Source organism: Rutilus rutilus (genome assembly GCF_951802725.1).
Source record: "Rutilus rutilus genome assembly, chromosome: 2".
NCBI classification, from domain to species: Eukaryota; Metazoa; Chordata; class Actinopteri; order Cypriniformes; family Leuciscidae; genus Rutilus; species Rutilus rutilus.
In genome coordinates this window covers 24468775-24483865 of record NC_140210.1, presented here as the reverse complement: position 1 = coordinate 24483865, position 15091 = coordinate 24468775, and positions in this window count along the sequence as shown.

Genomic DNA, 15091 nt, shown 5'->3' with positions numbered 1-15091 from the left:
CTTTCTCCGTCCGTGAATGAGCGCGGATTTTCTAGCGCATTTACTTGCACTTCAAAGGCAATATATCTATGGTTTAACGGTTAAACCATAACCCATTTAAGAGACGGCCAACATAAGAATTTAAAATGGACTGAATAAGCTCTCTACGAACTTGAGCGATGCCGCGCTGACGGACCATGAAAGAGTGACGGACATTTATGCACATAAATCACTGTCACACACAAACACTCTCACTTGTAGCCATGTCTTTTAACTATTATAATATTTCGAAGGGCAAAAATAGGAACGTTTAATTGGCTTTACATCATCAGCTAACTCGATCACGTCGAGCTAGGTGATTTCAGATAGCCAGGCTCCTCAGCTCCACTCACGCCCCGCCTGTTTGTCTATTTTCTGTTATCCGGGAGTGACGCAAGGCCAAGATGGCGACGGCCGGCTCCGCCCACTTTAGGCTTCAAAAATGCTCTTCACAAACCTACGGGTGACGTCACGGACACCATAGATATCATATAAAGGCTAGATGTCTTAAGGCGGAGTCACTTCCGGCATCACCGGCGGCCATCTTAGGACAGGGCTCTGTGAATTAAGGTGAGTGAGCAGCACGCACACAAATCCTCTTATCTCGCTGAAATCTGGACGGATTTACAAACGGTTTGGTTTCTTACAAACGTTATTAACGTGGCTATAATTCTGAATGCTTAAACATTTTGAACATAATTATTCATATGTATGCAGTATAATAGCTACATCTCTGACGTTTATAACAAACCAAACCGTTTGAAAATCGGTAGAAAATTGAGCAAGTTATGGTTATTTAAAAGTACATGCACCATGTTATGAGTGAGCGAGCACCCTGTCTTAAGATGGCCGCCGTGTGCGGATGTCGAGCTCCATTGGCCAGCAGCGCGGACGAGACATCTAGCCTTTATATGATATCTATGACGGACACTACGTCCATATTTTTTTACAGTCTATGAGACAACCGGATGGATGCGGGTCCGTCACTGATTAAGGCCCCCCTGGAAACATTTCCGTTGTGTCTTTACAGTTTGCAGTTCGTTTCCCTATTTGCTCGTGCTGTGAATATTTGCAGCGTACGTGATGTGAAATCGACGAAGTTGTTTTCTGAATATGTAGTTGTAGTGGCGTTTGTATGTGTTTTCTGAATTTGGATGTGTTTTCTGAATAATGTAGTTGTTGTGGCGTTTGTATATGTTTTCTGAATTTGGAGGTGTTTTCTGAATATGTAGTTGTTGTGGCGGCGTTTGCATGTGTTTTCTGAATTTGGAGGTGTTTTCTGAATATGTAGTTGTTGTGGCGTTTGTATGTGTTGTGACCCTTCTCGGCCACCGTACATTTTAGTCTTTTACTGTTCAATTTATAATTTCTTACAGTGTAGAAAAACTTCAATCATAAAGTGCTGTAACTCACAAAAATAAATATTTCTACATTGTGTTGAAGCTATCCATTTTAATTACTGATGGTTTATTTACTGCAGAGTGTATTTAAAGGAGAAGTTCACTTTTAAAATGAAAATTCTGTCATCATATACTCACCCTCATGTTGTTTCAAAGCTGTATGAATTTCTTTCTTCTGCTGAACAGAAAGGAAGATATTTAGAAGATTATCAGTAACCAGACAGTTTTTGGGTCCCAATGACTTCCATAGTAGGAAAAAAATATACTATGGAAGTCATTGGGACCCAAAAACTGTCTGGTTACTGATAATCTTCTAAATATCTTCTTTTCTGTTCAGCAGAAGAAAGAAATTCATACAGCTTTGAAACAACATGAGGGTGAGTATATGATGACAGAATTTTCATTTTAAAAGTGAACTTCTCCTTTAATTAATTTATAGGATTGTCTGCATTGCCAGCAAGAGATATTTGATGATGCAAAATGCCAAAATATATAATTAATTATCTTTTTGGTGCTGCTTATTCATAAAATAACTGGAACTGTAATATGGTTAAGAAATTGTGCATTCTGTAGTGTTACTTGTGATTTGAGGAAAATGTCCTGTACTGGTAGGACAACTAAATGTCAACATGTCCAATAAAGAACACAAAATTTTATTCTACTGTGTGTACCTACTTAACTGTAAATGGAGATGTTCCACAGACTTCTGTTGTTTTATACACAGCTTATTATAAATACTATAACCTTATCCTAACAGAAAACGTCCTTTTGGGGACATCCAGCAATATCCTAATTTGTAGTTAAAAAAATGTAAAAACAAATATTTTTACAAATTAGGATATTGCTGGATGTCCCCAGAAGGACGTTTTCTGTTAGGATAAGGTTATAGTATTTATAATAAGCTGTGTATAAAACAACAGAAGTCTATGGAACATCTCCATTTACTGTAGATATTTATGTAAATGTGTTTGAAGAAACATTGGCCTCCACTCATGTTAGTGCGAGTGTCTCATTAACATGAGAGCAGGATCACACTATCATCTCACCTCATCACTATCATTTCACCTCATCATGAACTTACAATAATTCACATTAACTTAATTATTCAACATTTTCTCAGCAGAATGCATATAAAGCGGTGGAGGGTCATCTACAGACGGAGTCGCTAAGTCATTTAATTAAATGGAAACTATATCTGTGCCACCACCAGACTCATGGATTCTACTAGAATAACTAAGCTTATTTTGGTGCAAAATGCTTACACTCATCCTCAGTTACCTTCAACTCCATATGGCTCCTCTTTCCAACCAGAATTAGTCCAAATGCCAGCCATATGACTCACTCTGTGAAGCAAACCAACCACATGACTGAAGTGACCTTCAAGGGCAACTAATCTCTAGGAAGGCTGAAGAGCTAAATTTACAGTTGTGGATTGTATTTGCACATACAGAACAGTGTCTTTCAGGATTAAAAGTACACTCTAAATTAAGAGTATGAAATTAGTGATTACACTTTTAGTATTTACAGTCATAAGGGATGAATAATTATTATCTGGCTACATGGTGAGGTGATTGCAGTGAGCTTATGAACTAATCAAGACCAAATGATCGAAGTACAGTTGTCATCAAAGGAAAAAAAAACACTTTACAAGACTCTGCCTAGATGACAGTTTATAGGCCACGTTCATGACAGTTTTTATAGCTACACTGCCGTGAGGCATAGAAAAGGAAAGAGAACAAGACACAAGAGATCATTCCGACTCATTTGAACAGCTAAAATTGAGTGATTGTCCAATTACATCTCCCTATAGACTGCTGTAAAGAGCACCTCTTAAAATATATGATTTGCAGGATACAGGCCAAGCACCTCTTCATTCCCAAAGATCTGCGATTTAAGCATATGCTTTTAGTGATCATATTTTTTCAATTATCATGTGGGAAAAAAGAAAAGAGATGTGCCAAGAAGTTAAATAGGTAGGCTACATTTAAAACTTAATTTGTTGTGTTAAAAAAATCATGACAGTATCCTTTAGCACAATTATTAGTCTCTGTAGTAGTAAAACTGTAGTCTCATCTATTTTCATCAATCTTACCACTTTGTCATGTAAATGTACTCTCAGAAATAAGGTCCAGAACTTTTGATACTAAATGTGTAGTTTTGTAGTGTGCTACATGTGTGTTAAAATGTGGCTGGTTTGAACATTTCCCTTATAGGCTTGAGAAGAGATTATGATCTTTGCATGAGTGATCTTTTTAAGATTTGTTGCCTCTCATGCCTAATAATTCAAACTCATGAGAAATGATTAAAAGCAATAGGTTTGATTAAGAAATTTGAATATTGATGTGGATCATTGCATTGATTGAACAATGTCTCCACACACACACACACACACACTTCCCATTTGTATAAATATATTTACATCAGACATTAGAAAACAACAACAACAACAACAACAACAACTAGATAGTAAAGTTCGTACACAAACTTTAAGGTGGCTTGAAAAAGCCTAGCCAGAAAGTTTGAAGGCAATACAGTCCATCAGAAAGATAGATGGATAGATAAGATAGGTTAGAAAGAAAGAAAGATTAGTTAGAAAGAAAGAAAGATTAGTTAGAAATAAAAAATCAAGAGATTAGTTAGAAATAAAGAAAAAAGAAAGATTAGGAAGAAAGATTAGTTAGAAAAAATGAAAGAAAGAAAGATTAGTTAGAAAAAAAGGAATAAAGAAAGAAAGAAAAGTTAGAAAGAGAAAAACTAGTGATAAAGAAAGATAGATAGATAGATAGATAGATAGATAGATAGATAGATAGATAGATAGATAGATAGATAGATAGATAGATATGTTAGAAAGAAAGAAAGATTAGGTAGAAAGAAAGGGGCAGGCGGATTAATGTGAGAATGAAACACGGGTTTTAATTTAGATACATGGAAGACGGGATGAATTCTCCTGTACGCCGGAGGAAGTTTGAGTCGGACTGCCACTGGACTAAGGATCTTGGTGACAGTGAACGGGCCGATGAATTTGGGAGCTAGCTTGTTAGAGACGGAGCGTAGTGGAATGTTCTTGGTTGAAAGCCACACTTTTTGGCTTTCAAAAAGTGAAAGAAAGAAAGAAAGAAAGAAAGAAGGATAAGGTAGAAAGAAAAAAAAGATTAGTTAGAAAGAAAGAAAAGAAAGAAAGAAAGATTAGTTAGAAAGAAAGAAAGATTAGGTAGAAAGAAAGAAAGATTAGTTAGAAATAAAAAAGAAAGATTAGTTAAAAAGAAAGAAAAAAGAAAGATTAGTTAGAACAAATGAAAGAAAGAAAGATTAGAGACCAGGCGGATTAATGTGAAAATGAAACACGGGTTTTAATTTAGATACATGAAAGACGGGATTAATTCTCCTGTACGCCGGAGGAAGTTTGAGTCGGACTGCCACCGGACTAAGGATCTTGGTGACAGTGAACGGGCCGATGAATTTGGAAGCTAGCTTGTTCGAGACAGAGCGTAGTGGAATGTTCTTGGTTAAAAGCCACACTTTTTGACCAACTACGTATACGGGAGGCTTTGACCGGTGGCGATCGGCTTTAGCCTTCTTGCGCGCCCCCACCTGGAGCAGAGTCTCACGGGCTCTGCTCCATGTGCGGTGACACCTCTGGACGAAGGCGTGGGCGGAGGGGACGGGGACCGCGACCTCGGATTCCAGACTAGGAAAAACTGGTGGCTGGTAGGGCTGGTCCGAATACCATTTTTTGAGCTTCGAAGCTTCGGTAGTAATGAACATCGAATATTCGAAGCTTCGGAGAGAGGGGGCTGAACATATTCTTCTCTCCAATAAAGGCAGTATTCTCTATGTGTCTGTCTGTCCGTTTGCATTTTGATTATTTCGAGAACCGTTCATCCAATCGACTTCACAAGGGAGTGCAGTGTCGCATTTGGTGCAATATAGATGGACACGCGAGATGCGACACATTCAGAATGAATAAACTTTTAGTAAACTACAGAACAGCGTGAGTGGGAAGCGGCGCACCTCACACGGGCAGGGCTTATATGCTCCGAGAACGGACACTGCACTAGTGATATAAAACGCACACGTTGAAAGGTCACGCCGGCGCCAACAGAAGTACCACCCTACTGTTTACAATGCGACCGTACGTAGGAGGATAGTTCAAATAGTATTGTTTGCTATTATATATATAGTAATAGTATTCAGTGAATATGAATATGAATAGTATATGAATAACATTCTGATGAATATGAATAGTAGTTCAAATAGTATTGCTGGTGCCGGCGTGACCTTTCAACGTGATGACGTAGTTCCCTGTCCTTTTGTTGATCAGCTCAATCCGAACTATTGAAGGTAAAAAGTCTATAAATTATTATTTATTTTTTTTAAATGACCTATCGTTTCGCTAGATAACCTCTTCTTCAGCACAGCCCGTTTAAACACTTCAAAGACTTTTGAAACTGCATTGTTTTGGACTTAAAAACGATGGTAACCAATGAAGTCCATTGTTAGAAGAAAAATCCAGAAACGTTTTCCTCAAAAAACATAATTTCTCTCCCACTGAGGAAAGAAAGACATGGATATCTTGGATGGCATTGGGGTGAGTAAATTATTAGGAAATTTTCATTTTGGGGTGAACTAATCCTTTAACCCTCTGGGCTTTTACGTTTAGAATTTTTAATTTGTTTTGCTTCATCGGAGGGGGATGAAACTTGGTGACTTTTGTTATATTACCTATGTGAACCAAGGTTATAATCGTTAACGAAAACGAACGAAAAAACGAAAACTAGGTGGGAAAAAACATTGTCGTTAACTGAAATAAAAATAAAAACGAGGCATTACAAAAAAACGATAACTAACTAAAACTTTCCTTTCCCCATGCGTCTCTCTGTCACTCATGCGTCTCTCACATGCGCGCGCGCACACACACACACACACACACACACACAGCCCCTCCCCTCCGTGCACACCGCGTCTCCATGAGAACGAGTGTTCGTTCGACGTTGAAAGCAAGTTCGCGAAAGGTTGGTATCTCTATCTCGTGAACACCTTTACACAATCACACATTAAAAAGTGTTATAAAAATATTTTAAATTCTGAATATAATTTAGTCAGTGTGTTAATGTCGACCCGAGAAGCGATTGCGCCTTCTTTAGAAAGTTAACTAGTCGCAAGTTTGAGGTAAAATGCACTTTTTGGTTGTGGTTGTCGATGTCAAAACACTAGGGTAGAGTGGGGGAAAACGCCCCCCTTAAGGAAAATGTGACATTACAGTGAAACAAAACATAAATTTGACTAGAATTGCCATCCCGGTTTTGAGTGACTATGGCAGGAGTTATTCACCAAATATTAAAATTGCTCAGCCTTCATAATTAATTAGTATTTTGACTGAAAATATTTTTGTACGCTGGGGTAAAATGCCCCCTTTCTTACCAACCAGTTTGCTTCATAGATCAACAGCAAAATTAACAGACAATAGTTTTTAATCTCTAAACGTAAAAGGCAAGTAATGTATCAACATGTATATATATATTAATATTTATTTCAGGAATGTCCAAAATAGCCAAATTTCACTACCTTCCATCAGTGAGCTAACTGTGCTAGCAAGCTAATGCTCACTTGAGGTAATTTTTTCATGTTTTGTTCAAATATTTTGATTTTACCACCTAGTTATACTGCATTAAGTGTAAAACAAAATATTTGATAAACAGAAATATGTTATTATAGTAATTATGATAGAGAGGAACTATTGCCCCTGGGGGGCGTTTTACCCCTCAGCGTAGGGGGCGTTTTACCCCACAAGCTATGACTTTATTAATTTTTTTTTTTTTTTTTTAAATATAATTATTTTCCTTATAAATAACATATGATCTCAAAAAAACTACAGACTTCACTATTCATCTATCATACATCACTGCGATATCCTGAAGAACAATATTCTTTTAAACACTTGTTTACTAATATCTGAAAATTATAGCATTTACCATGTAATCCTCTTCTCTTCAAATATGTCGCTGGTGTCAGCTTCTCCATAGAGATTTGTATATCCCCGTTATCAACGTAGTGCATAGCAACAGTAAAAATGTATCTTAACTACCTCTAGTTGTTATTTTGGGAAAAACAGGTGGGGGGCGTTTTACCCCAGGGGGGGCGTTTTCCCCCACTCTTCCCTAAGCTGTGATTCAAATATTAAATATGTTATGTCATTTTTGTACTTTTACACTGAATGTTTGCTGCTTCAATCCAGATGAGTAGGCTATGGTTACTATTATAGTATATTATATATAGTACTATATTACTAGCAGGCTATAGTACGGCTGTGGTATAGGGTGTGAATTCTGATGTGTAGATTTTTGGTACGGTGTGTGGATTTTGTAAGAGGTAAAGGAATTTCAATGGGTTGTGAATTTTTTTCTAAAATTGTATGATGTTTTTGTTGTTTTTATTACACAATACTTTTTCTGATCTTTTTGAATTTTGCCCCTGACAAATAACCCAAATTACAAAAAAAGACTAAAACTAACACTAAAACTAATAAAAACTAAACTAAAACTAAGCATTTTCAAAAAATAAAAACTAAACTAAACTAGCAAACCCACTTTAAAAACTAATTAAAACTAAACTGAATTTGAAAACAAAAATTCAAAACGAAATAAAAATAAAAACTAATAAAAAATGCAAAACTATAATAACCCTGATGTGAACACACAAAAAAATCAAGGAGATGATTCAGATATGTTAAAGGGTCGTAAAAAAAAAAGTCACACTTAGCTTCCTTCGTGCAAAAATGCACGACCATAGGAAATGAATGGGAAATACGAAAAAATAAGAAAACTCAGAGAAACTTTTGGTGGTACAAACTACAAATCAGCCACTGTGCAGAAAAAAAGTGCACAGCAATGAAGGGGTGACACTCTAAAACATCAAGAGTGCAAATATGACCCCCCCCCCACACACACATACACACACACACCCACACACACAAACACACACACACACACACACACACAACAAATTTTGCTCCAAACTATATAAAAACTATATAATCATAACTCCAAAACTGTAGCAAGGAGAGTCAAAAGGTAGGTATCGTTTGAAAGAACTCTTTTTCAATTTTTTTTAAATATAAATTAGATTACATTTGGACATTGTCCTGCCGAGAAACTGCTGATAAAAGGTAATATATATATATGATTTGTATTATGATTTTGCATATCTTTCTTATCTGTCATGGAATAACTCAGGAAGGAAATAAGGTAGGAGGAAAATTCTTTTTTAGTTAAGTCCCCCTACATGTTAGCTGCATCTGGATAAAAAAAAAAATTTAAATTATCCAAAAAAAATTGGATAAAGGAATCAAAAGTTACAGCATTTGGAACAGAGATAGCCTTTTTGTACAGTCTTTGACGCCCCCTCATGGGCAATTGTTTCTCCATGAAGAATATCTTGTCATAAAAGCAATAGATTATGTTAATTTTGGGCTCATTTTAATTGTAATAATATGCTGTAAAAAATGAAGTGCCATTTTCAATGATCTGTGAATGTTTCATGAGCTGTATGATGTTTTTGACATTTGAAATTCTATTTATCAGCAAATAACTCAGCAATAATTAAGATTCTTTCAAAGTGCATACATTCACTGTAAAGTTCAGACTCTAAGCTTTCAAATGACATCAACTTTGTGTTAATCAAGGCAAATTTTTTGAAAAATATGGTAATGAATATTTTCGCAACGGTACACTCGGTTTTAGAGGGATTACTCAGCACTTGTTAGGAGTTAATAAATGTGATTTTATCCATTCAGTGGTTGCTTAGTAATTAGATTTTTTTCTTTCCGAATGGGAATAAAAAAAAAAAAATAAAAAAAAAGCTATAGGCAGCCTATAGGCGGTTACAGGACTTTACACACACATTTATATATTTTTAAAGCCACTAGATGGCGCTCTTCTCACTTGAACTTTTTTTTTTTTAGGCCTTCACTCTATTTTGATGTGAAATGTTGCATTTATAAAAAATATATATATATATATATATATTATATAATTAATATAATTATATTATATAATTCATTATATAATGTATAATTATATATAATATATTATATTAATATAATTAATATAATATATATATATATATATATATATTAATTCTAATGGAAAAATAGCTCATAAAAATTATATAATTAATGCAAAGTATCATAAAAATCTAAAAAAATTCGAAATAATAATAAAAACATATTATTGAACAAAAATATATTTCATTGGTTTTCCTGGGGGAAAAAAAAGTAAAATTTTAAGGCTTTGTACGTTTTTGCACGAAAGGAAGCCAAGTGTAACACATTAATGAAGAAGCCCAGAGGGTTAAATAAAGAAAAACGAAATTTAAATAAAGAAAAACGAAATTTAAATAAAGAAAAAACTAAATTTAAATAAAGAAAAATGAAATTTAAATAAAGAAAAAACTAAATTTAAATAAAGAAAAACTAAATTTAAATAAAGAAAAAACTAAATTTAGATAAAGAAAAAACTAAATTTAAATAAAGAAAAAGGAAATTTAAATAAAGAAAATCGAAATTAAGTTAAATTAAAAACAAGATTAATTTAGATTGATAATAACGAGTAAAAAGGCTAATACATTTTTTTTTCTATTATTCTATTTTCCACAATGTCAAAGCAACGCAGCTCAACCCAAAACACAAGCTTAGGCATGCACTTCGGTCCATACAAACTCCGCTGTTCTGCGCTCTAGCCAGAGAACACTCCCGTTGCTGGAACACTTAGGCGTCAGTTCTATTTCTAGCATGCACGCGTTTTCCGCGTGGCTCGAGCCGCGCCTGAGACGCGTGTCTCACGCAGGCAGTGTGCAAACTCCAACCTGTTAACATGGGAGCCAAAATAAAAACGGACACGCCACACAGCTGAGACGCTCACGCCACGCAGCCAGTGTGTCGCAGGCCTTATTCAAGCGCGAATGAGAACCGTTTCGCGGGGGATCCCAGGTGTAAAAAAAAAAAAAAAAAAAACAATATTCGAATGTCAAATTTTCAAATCGAATACTAACCCACCGAACGAATATACTGGTAACCTAAGCTACACTCAAACGGAGATAGGCCTGTGGATGACACTGGCAACGAGCACTATTGAAAGCTGCTGACTCCAGGAGGAAGGATTCTTAGATTCCAAACATTGCAACACTCTTTCCAAATCTTGGTTGGCTCTCTCGGTTCGGCCATTACTTTGGGGATGAAACCCTTAAGATAGACTGACACTCGCTCCCAGTAATTTACAAAACTCTCACCAAAATTTGGACACAAACTGGGGTTCCCTGTCAGAAACCACGTCCATCGGGAGACCATGTAAGCGAAAAACGTGGTCCACAACAGTTAACGCTGTCTCCTTGGCTGAAGGTAATTTGGGCAAGGGAATAAAATGAGCCGCCTTCTGACGCGTCGACCTCCACCACGAACTGACGTGAAGGATCAGGGGCTATCAAGATGGGTGCTGAAACAAAGCAGCCTTTCAGTTTGGTGAATACACCCTCAGCTGTATCAGACCACCTGAATGTAGTTCTGGGGGAGGTCAAGGCAGTCAGATGAGTGGCTAGTTGACTGAAATTGCGAACGAAACGCTGATAGAAATTGGCGAACTCCAGAAACCTCTGTAGGGCCTTACGGGAATTTGGACTTGGCCAATCTACCACAGCCTTAACCTTCTCAGAATCCATACGTACTCCCTCAGACGAAATGATGTAACCTAAGAAAGGAACAGACTGTGCATGAAAAGCGCTTTTCTCCGCCTTGACAAAAAGCCCATTCTCTAGCAATTTTTGAAGCACTCGCCGGACGTGCTGCACATGTAGGGCCCTATGAAATCCGTTTTATTTTTTCTCAAATTCCGTTTTATTTTTTTTCAAATTCAGTTTTTTTGGATAATTTTTTGCCTTTTCGGATTTTTCGGATTTTTCTTGTTTTCTTTTCACTTTTAAGCAGTATTGACCTTTAAAAATTTACTTACACAAACTCACAATTCAGCTTTTTTATTTAAACTGTTAATATATTCATCAAAGCACATTCAAAATTCTTCAAAATTCAGCCAAACCTTCAACAAATCTAATAGAATCCAAAAATAACAGTTACGAAGTAGGATTAATGAGTATTAAATTAAAGATTAAATTCTTTAATCATTTTTCACAAAGAATGTTTTATAAAAAGATAAACCTCGCATATTTAAGGCTTTAAGCCTTGTTTTATAAAAAGAATGTGTCAAAAAAGATAATCATTTACAATGATACTGACATTTACTAATACAAATGCATATTAGCTTATCTTTTATTATTAATAGTAAAATTCGGTCCGATTTTCCCGTGGCGTCTGACGTTGCTATGCAACCATGCACTGCGCTCTCCACAACGACAAAGAAGTTTTAGTAGCTAATAGATTTCCACCACCGAAAAACGCTTGCTTGTAGCTCTGCCTCAAGATTTATTTACGGAGAAGAGAAAAACACCCGTAGTGTTTGTGGTGTAGTGTAGCCCCATCCTTTATGTTGACTGAGCTTTCAATGTTGTTACGGAAAGGGTGAAGTTGATATGTTGGTTCTTGCCTCATGAACTGCGGTGCGCTTGCGGCATTCTGAAAAGTTGAGGTGTTTTCATCTCGCTGCGCCTGGAAAAAATTAAGCGAGTCGGCGCTTCAATTATGAGCGCGCTTACCGCGCGACTACATTTGAAATAACGAACTTGAGCGCGCAAAAGGTTCACGCTTGCACTCATACTGAAAAGCGCGCTGTTTGCATCCCTGTATATTAACTGTATTGACAGATGTCTCTCTATATGGCTCTGGGTTTAGGTAGAGACCTTTCTACGTTTGTTGTTTTAAACTGAAAAAATGAGAAGGAAGTAAAAAAAAATCATTTATTTAATATGTCAACAAAACATATGCAAATTCCGTGCGTATAAGAGAATTCCGTTTTCATGTGTAAATTCCGTGATTCCGTCCACGTTTTCCGCATCACGGAAATCATAGGGCCCTACACATGTTCCTGGAGAGAAGAAGAAAAAATCAATATGTCGTCCAGGTAGACATATATGAACTGATCTACCATATCTCGCAGCACGTCATTGACGAGAGCCTGGAAGACCGCTGGGGAGTTGGACAGCCCAAAATGCATGACCAAATATTCAAAGTGTCCCCTGGGGGTGTTAAAAGCAGTCTTCCATTTATCCTCCTTCCTTATGCAACCCAAATTATAGGCATTACGTAAATCCAATTTTGTGAAGACCGATGCTCCCTGCAACCTCTCGAAAGCTGAAGACATCAATGGTAAAGGATAAGGATAAGTATTATTTACAGTGATGTTGTTCAACCCTCGGTAATCAATACAAGGTCGCAGAGACCCATCCTTCTTCCCCACAAAAAAGAACTCCGCCCCCGCTGGAGAAGAGGAAGGACGGATGAACCCCGTTGCTAGAGAATCAGAAATATATTTCTCCATGGCCTCCCTTTCTGGGGCAGAAAGCGAATATAACTTGCCTTTAGACAACCTGGAGACATACCTGGCAGTAATTCTATGGCAAAGTCGTAGAGACGATGCGGAGGAAGAGAAGCAGCACGAGACTTACTGAACACTTCCTTCAGGTCGAGGTACTCAGCGGGCACTTTAGATAAATCCACTGCCTCCTCCTGAAACACAGAAACAGACGAACAAGCAGACACTAGACAGGACTCATGACATTGATTGCTCCATGCAGAAATGGAATTCTGACGCCAGTCCACTCTAGGGTTGTGTTGGGTTAACCAGGGGTGACCAAGGACAACGGGTGCTAGTGGAGAATCCATGAGAAGAAATGATAATGTTTCGGTATGGTTGCCTGATGTGATGAGGGTAATGGGTTCGGTGGTGAGTGAAATGTTAGGGAGTTCTTGACCATTGACTGATATCAGTTGACTGATATCTTGTGGGTAAGTGACGTGATCGGGATCTGAAGTTTGTGAGCAAGTTTTAAGTCTATGAAATTACCTTCTGCTCCAGAATCCAGCAGGGCTTGACTGTCGTGCGTGCGTGTTGCCCATCTCAGTCTTACCAGGAGGAGCGTGGACGATGATGAGGTCTTCTCGGCGGAGATCCCACCCGATAGTAGCCTCACTGTTACTATCAGGCTTGCCCTTTTACTGGGCAGGCATGTAGAAAATGGCCCGCCCCTCCACAGTAGAGGCAGAGCCCCTGGGACCTCCGCCTCTCCTTCTCCTCCCGGGAAAGCCAAGCTCTCCCCACCTGCATGGGCTCGTGATCGAATACAGGGCTGACGTGTCACCGCCGCTGGCACGTAGATTCTCAGCACCCCCAGGTGATCTGTTAGGAAGTACACGACGTTCCATCCTGGTTAGTCAGGCGTCCACCTTCCGTGCCAGGTCGATAAGGCCGTTGAGGCTCGTTGGGAGGTCCAGGATGTAGATTTCTTTTTGGACACGGTCAGCCAGCCCATGCAGGAATACGTCCCACTGCGCCTCCTCATTCCAGTGGCACTCTGCCACCAAGGTCCGTGTAGCGGCCCTTCAGCTTCAAAGAAAAGAAACAGAGTTTTCGACGGATGCTTTCTATTTATTTTTAAGATGCAATAAACGTCATTGCTGAAGTATTCGTTGTCTCAATTCTTTGTTGCAAATGTTCTCCATGCATCACAACACTGTTTACACATTGACTTCATAGCACCATAACAATTGCTTCACAGCATGGTGGCACCGTAAAACTACAAAGAAAACATAAAAGAAACAATACATAAATATCAAAGCAAAATAAACTCAAGCAACATTCACAATATAAACAAACAAGCAAACAAACATTCACTACACATTTAACATTGTTCAAATTAATCAACAAATGGTACCAAAGAAATACATAGAAAACAAACTAACATACCTCACTCTGCTTGCCAAAGGGATACTAAAGCTTAAAGCTTGAACCATTTTCTCAAGCTTGTTAGCTCAAGAACAAACATGAAATACTCTTGCTCTGTTTCCTTTCCCTTATATCCAATAAATGTATTTCGCCATCTAGTGGTGACGCCAAGCAAAACAAATTAAAGGGGAAGGCCATTACAGTCCAGAACTCGATGGAATAGTCCGACACAGAGTGGTCACCTTGACGAAGGTCTGCGAGTATCCTGGCCGCCTCTCTCCCTGCCACCGCTCGATCGAATACTCGCCTCATCTCCTCGGAGAGTGCCTGGAACGGGGTACAGCATGGATCCTGGTTCTCCCACACCGCCGTTCCCCATAACGCCGCTCTTCCAGTCAGTAGTGTCAGAACAAACGCCACTTTCGATCGTCCGTTGTTGAAGGTCCTCGGTTGTAACAAGAAATGCATGGAACATCAGGTTAAGAAGGCTCTGCAGTAGCTAGGCTCTCCTGAATAGGACTCAGGAACAGGCAGGCGAGGTTCTGACTGAAAGAGGGGTTCAGGTGGTGTGGGTGGAACTGGCGGTGTGGGTGGCGCAGTGGGAGCTCTCAGATGTTGTAGTTGCTGGGTGAGCTCGGACACCTGCACCACTAGAGCCTGCACCGCCCGACCTGTGTTTGTGAGACTCTCTTCCTGAGCATCCATTCTTGTAATGCTTCTGGCGATGAATTCATCCATAGTGATCAATGGTCCACTTGCTGCATCCATCAGTGGTCAGATCGTTCTGTA